Raw genomic sequence first — 12,259 nt, 5'->3', positions numbered from 1 at the left:
TCAAGATCTTCTCTACCCACTGCGTCCCATATGATGCACTTGCAGTATTGAGACTGCAGTGACACAGTATGTGATTTAGGCAGCAAGGGGAAAACAGTTCATGATGGGACATAAATCTAGCAAATGCTCCCAACATTTGGGAAACTGATGAATCATGGCATCAGTGGCAGCAACAGCCTAATGTTGAACTGAATAAGTCTGAAAGGGGGGAGGGTTCCCCCAACCAGAAACTTAGAGCATAACTAGCAAAATCTTTCCACCACCACCACACGCCCTAGGAACCTGTAATGTTGCAAAAATGCCATTTTCCAACAGTCACAGGGAAATTCTGATTAGTCCTTGGCAGAATCAGATTAAATGTTGTTCAGTAACTTAGAGCAAGACACAAATATTTTTTTCTGCAGCACTTTTTTTTTTTTCCTTTTTTTTTTTTTTTTTTTTTTTGCATTTTCCAAACTATGGAACTTCAAAATACCCATGAAGATATTTGTCTACTATCTGCTATCATCAGCAGCATTTAATTTGTGTCTATTTTACTGGGGAAAAAATGCAAACACAGTTGTGAATATTATAAAGTCATTCACAAACATTTTAGGCTAGTGAAGTTTATTTGGAAGTTTTATTTATTTATAACCCTGTAGGATACCTGATGACTTCATGCAAGACAGAATGACAATGGCCAGCTACATCACCTACATAATTTTTAATAAGTCTTTTTTTACGGCTGACTTAGCTTTTGTATTGGAGCAAATGGTATCAAAGGGGTACTAAACTTCTGAGTTCTCATCACTTTCATTAGCTGCATTCAGATTATCTGTAGTGATTAATCAACTTAAATAAATTGCCTGGAAATATTCATTTAACCAATTCCTGTTTGTGTCTCATTAAAAACACTGTCTTTACATGGTAGGGAAGGGTGGCAGATGTATTTACATACAAATAGAAAAAACAAATCTCCCTCACGTTGCCATGTGCCTCCTGCAGTAAGAATTGCTTATGGAGTTATCTCAGCCCTTGCAGGGGAAGCTTATTCCCAACAGCTTCACTGGAGGCCCCTCGCATGTTCAGCTCTGGGGGGGGGCATGCAGTGGCTTTATGGGGGAGGCTGATTGCATCCAGATGCTGGTTCAGAGCAGCCAAAGTAGCAATGAAAACAATGACCCCAGCTTCAGAGGAAGAAAGGTGCAGATCATCCTCCACTGGGAACTGAAACACTGGAAATGGGGAAGGCTGATGAAGAAGTTTCAGACATGTCTTCATTTTGGCAGGAACAGGAGCTATCCAAAATAGAAGTCAAGCAGCAGCATTCTTATTTCTGAAAGTAGATGGTACTCAAGAATCTCACATTTTTCATTATTTTTGCTTACTCTAGTAGAGATGGTTAAACACAAGACTATGTTCAAAGTATGAAAAATACACAGAAAAGAGCCTCAGAAACAATGTGGTCTTGAGCAAGACATTACATATGCAAGTGAAATTGAGTTATTGACTGGTTTAATTTTTAAAGGTAATTTTGGGAAGGTTTCTGATGCAAAAGCAAACTAGGACAGCAATTTGAGGCAAGGTACTCAGCCTGATGAAAGATCCAGAATTAACTTAGCAATATGATTATTGATGAGTAAATGAAGTGCCCCTGCCTGAAATTTTGAATGTAAAGCAGGAATCTGATAATGTGGACAGTGAGGAAAATTATAAAATGCATTTTAAAAACAGGCTTGAAGTACAACAGCATTCAGAACTAATATGCAGCAGCCTGCAAACAACACAAGTGTGGTTGTTCAGCATGAAAAATAATGAAGGAGATGAGCTGGAATATGCCATTAGGAAGACTGTGCAAACTTCAGGAGAAGCTGATGAACCAAAATTGATGCACAGAAGAATGTTTCCTAGCAGTTCTGAACAGCACTGGAATAGAAAAATGACCAGATTATTAGTTGCAAATAAGTGGAATCTCAGCTGTTAGTTGCATGCTGGTGCACAAGTCAGTTGAAAAGAAGAGAAAGGCAACAAATAGTAATACACAAGCTGAACTTTCCTCCATTAAAGAACAGCTAAAGAGCAAATGGAAAAGATAACACCCACAATACCACTGAGGGAAAAAGAAAATAGTATTCCTGTAAGGGCTAATATCTGTTATATCTTTTCTTCTTCTTTATCAGCTGTCCTCCCTTCAGAATAGATACGTCCAGAGACCTCTGCCTCCACGGCTCTGAGGGTGCTGCCTATGCTGGCCACATCATGTGGCCTCATTTATTTCCACATCTGTGAGCTCCTCTGGGCACCACTTCTCCTCTGGGCAATGCTTCTCCACAAATTGTCTCCAAACATAGCTGAGTAACTTTGTTGGGATTTTCCATTCTTGTCTATAATGTGGAATAAAGCCACTTCAAGAGATGTTTATTAGAACAAGCAAGGACTAGCAGACTGGCATTAGGCATGCTGACATGTGTCAAGTATGTTGGGAAGAAATGCTGAGTTTTGCTTTTCCAGTTGTGCATTTACTGAATATGCCAAGACTTTGCAAGAGTCATGAGTCAAATATAAAACATAACATGAAAGCATCATTTAGTCTGAGAGTTCTTGAAACAAAGCAGTGGTCTTTTTAATTGAGAAATACTGTGTTCAATGTCTCTCTGTGAAACCTCTGTTCTTAGTTATTACTGCATTTAGTTGCACACCTCCTAACAAGTAGAGATCTGAGGATGCACAGCTGTGTTAAATGGTCATCTTTTGCCTCAAACAATAGTCTTATTTATTTATCTGGACTAAACTAAACATATATATATATATATTCTTAGTGAAAGAGTTACAATGTCAGAGGAATCTAATTCACATCATGCAGCCTTAGGAAACGTCCTCCCGAATCAGTGACCTTGTCTAATACTTAAAACACAGATAGTTTTCCGGTAAATAAAATTAATTCTAGAGCTTTTGCACATATCTCTTAAATAATGAAAATGGTACCTTGTCCTCTAATTGTTGTAAATATAATTTTCTAAAATTCAGCCAGAAAACTACTTAAGCATATTTCACTGTCTAGAGGGAACAGTTCTTTATGCAAAACTCTTTACTTTTTTTTTTTTTTTTTTCTTTAACAATATGAAATACTGGGAAAATAGGGTGCTGATGAACTTCTGTCATGGAACCTATAATCTCTGTGGCAGTAAACATGAGAGGACATCAAACACACTACACTGCCAGCAAGCAGGGTTTTGATAGGGAGAGAGGTGATATAACAGGCATTCACATCAAGCTCTGTTCAGAGATCTGTGAAGACAGTGTTCCAAGAGGTCTCATCTACTGATAGATCTTTGGGGATCTATTTATCTAAATTAAATAGTTTCACTCTATCCCATTGCATACTCAAGTAGAAGAGTTACTTGAATGCCTTGCTGCACAGTAATGTATCTGGTAATTGTAAATCTGTTCTAATGCCCAGCATAAGATTAGAGAGATTGTAAATATACAGTTCTGGCTAGACGTGACACTTTCATTCCAAAATTTGCATGTTCCCAGAGATTTCAAAGGTTTCAAGTTTCCATAGCATGTTTTCTGTCCCTTGTGTCTGAGTGTTAGATTTTTTTAATACCAGTACAATGAGTAGACTTGGATTATGATAAATCATGAAAGTTATATCATGGCAGAGTAGTTTCAAGTTCCAGTCTTTAAACTTTATAAAAATAAGGCATTAAAAATAGACATTTTATGTATCCCATTTTTGTAATTCCCTTATAAGTGGTCTTCAAAAGGTTTTCCTGCCTTTGGATGTATTTTGCTCTTTTCTGGGCAGCAATTGATTCGCAATTCTTTTTCTCTTTTTAAGATTAGAAACAAATGCACTAGCACTACAGCCTTCTCTGAGCATACACTGCTTCAAGAACAACATACACAGAAAGAGGAGAAAAAATAACTCCTAGAGCATTACTTATTCTTGGTGCGTGTTTTCCAAATTTAAATATTCTTTTCCCAAGAGGAAAAATTATGATATTTTTTTCTAGAAAATAATATTAATAAAAAAGATTGTATTTAGCATCATATTTGTGCAAAATCTAAGTTTTTTATTGCAATGATTTATTAAGAATTTGTTAAGAGTGTATTAGTGACATGTTTCATAGGTTTAAAAAAAAAAAAAAAAAAAAAAAAAAGAAAAGCAAGAAAGCAAGAAAAACTTCTATATCATTTTGTTTGTTTGTTTGTTTCCATTATGAAGGAATATGCAAGTCTTCCATAGTTCAATAGCTATCAGATCCTGCAGGAAGACATAATTTATTATTTTCTGTTGGTGAATATAAAAGAACACATAGGCAGCTTACTACAAAACTTTGTTTACTGGAATGGTTGTGAATCTGTATTTTTAAAACTGATGTTAAAAGAATGACCACTGGAAGATAAAGGAGTGGAGAAGAAATCATAATTTGCTTTTGTTTCCATTCGCTGTGCATCCTCATATCCCTCCCAATGCACAGCATGTTAACTCGCTTTAGGGACTCCCCATACTCACTTCAGAATGTCTCAAACTCCCTACCTCAGTCTGGCATTTTGGGAATCTCTATTAACTTAGAGAAACCTGTGCAATTGCTTAATTGTTAACCCCCCTCTGTATGATTTAGACATTTATGCTGTACCCTTGCATCATACCTCAGTGTTTAGGGAGACAGATCGTGCTACAAGTGTCCACCACCTGATGTTACAAAGTACCAGCAGCCACATCAATTTGTGGCAGTATGAAAGTGTAGCTCCTGAAAATCCTTCCAGGTAAGATAATAAGCCTGAAGCTACTGAGGATTCAGGCAGCTGAGGCAGATACTCAAGTGATGAGGCACACAACGGAGCTTGCCGCTTTATACATGGGAATCCTTCCAGCAAGGGAAGGGATAAAACAAGGGCAAGAGAGAGGAAAGAAAACCTGCTTATTCTCACCATAAAGTTAGTGACTAAGTTCTGAACAGGTCTTGTAATGGTGAGGGGCTTCAACTGGAAGTCTGCTTTCTCTTTTTTCCCACAAGTCTATCTCCTGTGCTGTCTAGTGGCCTTGACAGATGAGCTGCAGCGAGTCTTGCTGCAGCAGCACCTGCGTGGTGTTGCTCTGCAGGCCATCAGTGGCACAGCAGAGCTGACAGACGCCTCAGCAGGCTTGATATTGGGAGGGAAGGAAGTCTTGGGAAGGGAGCTGAGCTGCCATGACTATGCCAATCAGAAGCCAGTCCCATGAGGCTCCTTCCCTTGGTCATCAGCTGTAAGCGGCCTATGCCACTGCACTGGTTTTCTGCAGGTGGATGCAGATCGGAGCTTGGAGAGCTCTACCACTGTGCAAAATGCAGTCTTGTCCTTTTCTGCTGACAGCAAGTCTTAGAAAGGAACAACTTCAGGACCTAGACCGGTGGTTCTCACTGCCCAGAGATGTGTCAGATGTGGGGTGTGCCTCAGTTTTCCATGAGAAGTACACAGAATTTTTATGTTTCTGACCAAAGCGAATGTTGTTGGTGAAATGTGTGTTTTGTTTATATATATATATATATAGCTCAAGGCACCCAGAAGCTGAAAGCTCTGCATTTTCTTTATATCTGCATGCAAATACCAAAAAAGTCTCTCATTAAAATGTTTAAGCTTTACAAGACACATAACCAACTGATACCCACTCCATTCCTTTCTCCAAAGCTGTTCTAACCCAAGATTTAGTCAGGTAAATCCACAAATTATCTCTTCTAGATTGCTGCTGCTGTCAGCTCCCCTTTTTACTTCAGGCCATCTTATTTATTTATTTATTTATTTCTGGTGAACGAGCTGCTTTCTCATCATAAGCAAAAAGACAGAAAAGAGCTCCTCCAAATGATTGCCCTGTGGCTGTGATAAGCAGCTCCTGCATCCCCTTTCAACAGTGAGGCCCCCAGCCAGCAACCAGGGACATGCAGCCTGGGGTGGAGAGGGTGAGTGCACCAGTTACAGGGATCTGGTGAAACTGTGAGGAAGCCTGGGGCCGCAGTGTTCCCTGCAGCTTTGGCACCTCCACAAACTGTGCTGTTGATAAGGAAAAGGGACTCTTTCTTTTTATAAGTGGGGAATCCCCTCATGTGACCTGCATGTAGGACATGAAACTTGGAAACAGCAGATGGTAAAGTGAGAGTCACTACGAGGGATGTGTGACTAACAGGAAATCAGCATCCAACACAGAGCAAGCAAGTACTGGGAGACAGCGAAACCAGTGGAAATGCAGGCATTCAGACTACAAGCATTCTCCAAGCGTGGAAGCAATAGCTGCCTCTGCAGAAAAGGAAACAAGGGCAAAGCTTTGCTGTATTATTTGTGGGGAGGAGGAAGGGGAGATGAAAGGGGAGATGGCTGATACTGAGTAACAGGGAAGAAAAAACAAACAAAACAAAACCAAACAAAAAAGAAGGGGGGGGGGGGTTGTGGTTTTGTTTGTTTGTCTGTTTGTTTTACCTAGCCTCTAGGAACACAGAGAGAACAGACTTACAAGACAAGAAGATAATTGGCATGAGAACTTATAAGAACCATGGCAATTTCTGAAATTATGAAAGATTCCCTAATTTTAAAAACACAAAATTGGAGGAACATTTGATTACAATTTATTGCAAAGATTTGGGTAATGATGGTAGATTTCGTCCTATAGCTACAGTCTAAAAAAGTCAAGGCATGAGAGCCATTCAGGTAAAAATCAATATATCTTCCTAAACTGAAAAATAATTACCTGTATAGCCCTGATAAAAACATAGCAATTAAATAAGAAGAAGTGCTAAGTAAGTCGCAACCAAGCCTGGAAGGATTCAAGAACATACCTGTGTGTCTTTAATTATGTGAATTACTGTTAGTTCATATCCCAAAAATGAGTTAGCAGTCTTGAAGATACACAGTCAAAACTGTGAGTAGAATTTGTTGCTTGCAAAATACTCAATGCTTTATCCTCTTATCTTGTGCAATGATATTATTGCACGCATGGCATAGCACCAATCCTAGCATCAGTTAGCACAAATCATCTTTATCTAGACAGTCACAAAACCACAAAAAGATCTTGTCAGCAGTAAAGATAACCAAGAGATTGACAGATGATAAAGAATGGATGGAAAGGATCCCTCCTGTGTCATGCTGAATTATCCTGTGTACCTTATTGGATGCTAATTGTAGCCCTGCACAAACTGATATGCTAAGACCTGCCTCTGAGAGTTAAATGTAATGAAGAGCTTGACATGGCAGAGATTTAACTGTAGGAATGATGAGAAATAGAACTGCCATAAATCTGAACCTATTATGCAGGTGAGCAAATGGTTATACACACCAAAGGCTAGAGACCAAAAGCCCAAGTTACCATGGACTGTAGGTCACTTAAAGTAGTTACAGACATAGTGTAGGAGTGGAGAAGAAGGAAACAAAGGCAACTGTGGAGTGGTGATAGAAATGTTACTAATAAAGTAGCCTCACACAGATCCTGCAGAAACTCTTGAAACGGGGTTAACAGCTAAGATGAAGTCAGAAAAGGCAACATAAATTTGTTTTTTGGAGGTGGTAGGAAGGTAAATGAATGAAAAACAAGCAAGGTGGAAGCAAGAACCACGCCAATAGCACTGTGCAGTAGAAAGAGTCAAGGCTTTAACAGCTATGGATTAAAATGCCAGCATGGTGGGAAAGGGCATGTCCTCTGCACCAAGTAGAAGCTAGTCTTCTCTCTCTTCCTCAAGTTAGAAAACATTAGCACCAACTGGAGGACCAGACATATCAGGAGCCTGCTACAAGTTCAACAGAAGTAGCGTAGATTGGTGGGAAGTGGGGATGCTAACTGCACCAGCAAGAGGCACAGGATCTGCTGTGTATGCACACAGCCTGAGAACTACCAATCGAGGGTAAATATGTCCTTAGTTCTGTGGTCATAAAGTTCACGGGTACCATGATAAGTGGAGAGCATGCCTCTTACTGGCAGCTACTTGCTGCAGCTGGCTCCCATCAAGCCTATCCACAGGGTGTCCTTGTATTAACCTTCTCCCACTATTCCAAGCCATCCAGTGCAATGCTACATGCCTAAACTTGTTTCTCCCTCATGCCACCTTCTGTTCCTTTCCTTTTTTTTTTTTCCCTATGTTAACCAAATACATTCTCCCTGTCATACTAATCTCTCATTTATTTATTTATTTATGTTCTTATGAGGGTGTCTGAGGGAAGGAGGGAAGGAGGGCTGAAACACACAAAGATCCTGTCAGAGTATACCTCAGAAGATAGTCAGTGAACCTAAAGTCAGCATAATGAGCAAATCTCATTATTTCCAAAGACCTATGCTACAGAAGCCTTTTGGAGGCTACTTCTGTCTAAAGCTGCAACTTCAATTTCTGAAGATAATTTTAAATAATAATAATAATAAAGGTGATTAAGAAGTAGAGAGCACAAGTGTTCATTCTACAGTGAAGAATGTAGATTTTTTTCACCTCAGAGACTAGTACCATGTCCAAAGTGATTTCATGAAATCTGTTTTCACCCTAAAACCATTTTCCTAATGCCTTCTTTGTTTTTCAGCCTGTAGTAGCACATGCACCTTAAACGAAAGTTTCGTGCATTTATTTGATTAAATGCCAGTGTCATTTATGCAAAGTTGCTGCCATTTCTGCCTATGGAAATCTACCAGAATGGTCTAATGTGCAGAAAATGTAGTCGACCAGCATTATAGCTTGTTGGATACTTGCCTTGCACATGCAAATATTTTTCCCTTACATTTGGTACAAAGGCTTGTACTAGTCCTATGATTTTTTAAAATTTCTGCTGAAGATTGTAGAGAATCTATGCAGTTCACATATCTCCAAAAATTACTTCTGGTTTTTCACACAGAAAACTGGCTTTAAGCATAGAGAAGCTTATATGGAAATTACAACCCTAATGCCTGCAGTAAAGCTGTATGTGTTCTCAAGTGTCTTCTTAGTGCCCCCTTTATGGGGAATGTCATGGACTTCAAAAAACACTTCTTTAATTATTTAGCAGTATGTCAAGATCTGTATTTCCTCCCTGTGAGGAGAATATCTTTTCAGTTTTCAAAAGTGTAGTGGCTTGATGTGTCCAAATCAGTGGCAACCATGTTAGCCACAAACAATAGGTATATATATATAGCATAAAATGAGATTCTCAGATGTTTCTCAAACACACATAAATAAAAGCAATATGCTTAAAAAAGATAAAAGGTTTCCTGATGAGTGTTACATTTTGCTTTTTATAAAAATGTTCCTGAAGGCTGTAGAGTGCTCTTAATCATAATTTTAGAACAGTTCCTTAAAAACCACATGCAGGCATCTCAAACTTTTCAATAATGCATTACTGTCAGGCTTAATGTTTTGTTTCTTAGCAGTAACCTCTCATTCAAAAGTACAAATGCATATCTACTTGATGAGATTGTAGAGATTTAAGCTGGGCTTCCTAAGGATACTAAGTTCACCATAAAATAATAAAAAGAAATCTCAGACATCCTTTATGAGCACAGAAGCTGTCTGGCAAAGTCATAAAAAGAATATTACTGTACACAAGGCAAAGATAATGTTCAGCCAAATTGCACAGTTTCAGGTTAAATGAACACTCATGGAGCAGTGTTGTATTTTAATAAAATGTATAATGTCTGAACATTTTCTGCCTAGTGTCCACACAATTTCTTTTTCTTATTCCATCATTGGGTAGAATGTCCAGTTTGTGATCTTCTGAAAGACTTTAGAAAGAGTCAAACATTGCCAGAGCAGGAGAAAGACAACTGCACAGAAAAGATGTCCAGATCTTGAAGCTTCTTGATAAGTTGCAGTTACTAATAGAAGAGCAAGTGATTTTGCTGTAGGCACTTGGGTCTTCAGTTCTCTTCCCCTTGGTTTGATCTTTCCTTCCAAAAAATTAACATTCTTAACAATACAAGCATTTCGAACTTTCCATACTGCTGGAATTAATTGGCATTTTCCATGTAAGCTATATTCAAAGCAAATAAAGCTCCGTTTTTACCAATAACTTCTAATTGTCCTTTAATAAACTACAAATACATTGAAATAAGTAAATGGAGCCCATGGTAATTCAATTACACTTCTCCTTCTGGTAAGCTTATCCTTCTCTATTACTTTACATTCATTTATTTGTGAAATATCGAGTGATTATTATGACCCAGTGGCAAAACAGAGAATGTATTCATGCCAAGGTTTCTCTTGGGTAGAGTATGATTGCCATTTCTCTGTGAAGATTGTAGGTGGTGAGGAGCACTTCAAAGAATGCCCATGTCTCTTCTGTCTTGACTTCACTATTCTTCCAATATTGCTAGGGGTGTACGGAAAACTTTATAGCTCACAGACATTCAATAAAATCTTCCAGTCTATCTTCATTTAGCTTGTGAAACCCTGAAGACACTCTAGAATGAAGACAGCACAAATAAAAGGCTGTTACTGTGTGGTGGCTGACCTTGCATCTCAGGAACAGCACAAGCATCTGTGAACATCAGTAGAGTTGCATCTGGGGCTAGTATAAACTGATATAAAGTTTAAATTTATGCAAGCTATGCAGCTGAGGTTTTGGTGCTTTACTGTCAAAGTTAAAAGAAGCAAAGCAATGCAGAAGAGTTGATGTGCTAGATCACCCAAAGAAAGTATTTTAATGGTTAGGTTTCTTGCCTGAAGAGTAAATCACCTTCAATATCCTTAAGTCATTGACTCCTTCTTTTTGATGAAATGTGATTTTTTTTCTCTTCCATTGCAGAAGTTTGACAAAAGACAGATTGCTCTAACTGATTCTGCTCCAATTCTGTCCTGAAAGCTAAGTCATTATGTGTCCTACCTCCAACAAAAGACATAATACCACTTGGCTGCTGTAGAAAATGATGGTGTGTGTTTATCTGCACCCTTATATGATATCTCTTTTTCCAAATAGACATTAGGGAATGGCTCGAGAAGATACGATCAAAAATTATCCGTCCTTTAATGGAGTTTCAAGATGCTTCTATGACTTCCCAGCATCTGAACTGCTCCATGGTATGCCCTCTCAATACTGAGAGTAGAAATGCTTACAGGAGGGTCATATGCAGGGGAAAGCTACAACACTAGCAGAGAGGGATGGTTGTGTCAAAGCCAAAAGTAAGGTTCAGATAATTTTCAGGGTACTACTGTCAGGCTTTTGAGGTCAGAGAATAAAAAAATAAAAAATAAAAAATAAATAATAATAATAAAAAATGTTATTGTTTCTTCAGAAAATAGACTTTGCTACAGCCACTGAAATGATGTAGCCTGTGTTCTGTGCTGTGTTGAACACCTTGGGACTTTCTGGGGAAACCATTCGAAAAGCTTAGCACAAGTTCTAAAGAAGATGGAGGAACAGGGAGGCGGAAACATTCAGAAATTGCTTTCTTTTCATCTTCAAGAAGCACTGTGTAGAGTTTGAAATTACTGCAGTCAGTATTCAATAGAACTGCCCAGCTATAAATGTAATAAACCAAATGTTCTGTCAGCTATTCCTTTTTGAGTTGTCTTCCCAAGATACTCTTCTGTGCACAAGAGAATTTCTTGAATAATTACTCCTGAGTACCCAGTGGAATAAGTAGTAATTACCCCATATAAACAGTAATAGATCCTTGTGCCAACGGTTCCACAACTGACAGGAAGCCTTACTCCAAACTTAAAATCTCTTAGGGTTTTTTAGTTTTCATATTCCTCTTGTATCACAGCATTGAGGATGTGCACAGGGCTGTAGAAACATTCTTGCTTTGCAGTTTATATGAACTACCTGTCTGTAACAAGTATAATAAACAGTTGCTATACCCTGGGGTTCCTTTCCTCAGCTGCAGGGTAGGGGCAGCAGATGTGCAAAATTAAATCCTCCATGATTATGGTATTGCTCAGAGGGCCATAATACCTACCCACCCCCAAGAGAATGAGTCAGTCAAGCAAAATAGAATATTATTCTGATTTCTGATCAGCACAAATGTAAATCATAACAATGCTAGTAAACCATGACATGAAATGGAGGCAAAGAATCAGATGTAAAACTGGCAGAGGAACCTTCAACCTGTGTTATGATGGTCTGAGAGATCATATAGAGTATCAAGGAAAAATAATATTTCTACTGGACAAAGGTCCACCTTCAAAACCAGGTATTATTGTCAAGCTAGAGAAGAATGAAAATGTTGAAAAACCTAAAAGGCAAAAGTCTTGGAGATAGTAAATACAATTTGTACTACTATCCTAGAAGGTCTGCTCAATATCATCTCACAGTATTCAACTTCTTTGTAGTTATGCACTAACTTTCACAC

General features: G+C 38.5%; 1 protein-coding gene across 4 annotated transcripts in view; it reads left to right on the top strand.

Moving 5' to 3' along the window:
- RGS17 (regulator of G protein signaling 17) overlaps positions 1–12,259 on the top strand; it is a 73,130-nt gene that overhangs the window by 27,384 nt on the left and 33,487 nt on the right. Inside the window, exon 1 of one of the 4 annotated variants that reach the window (XM_035320435.1) lies at positions 10,885–10,985. The exons of the other annotated variants lie outside the window; for them this stretch is intronic. The gene's annotated coding sequence lies outside the window, so the exon portion shown is untranslated. Of the gene's footprint in view, positions 1–10,884; positions 10,986–12,259 lie in introns of those variants that run through there. 4 annotated transcript variants of the gene reach the window in all.

This window comes from Oxyura jamaicensis, chromosome 3 (assembly GCF_011077185.1).
Source record: "Oxyura jamaicensis isolate SHBP4307 breed ruddy duck chromosome 3, BPBGC_Ojam_1.0, whole genome shotgun sequence".
Lineage (NCBI taxonomy): Eukaryota > Metazoa > Chordata > Aves > Anseriformes > Anatidae > Oxyura > Oxyura jamaicensis.
This window is presented reverse-complemented; position numbering and strand designations above follow the sequence as displayed.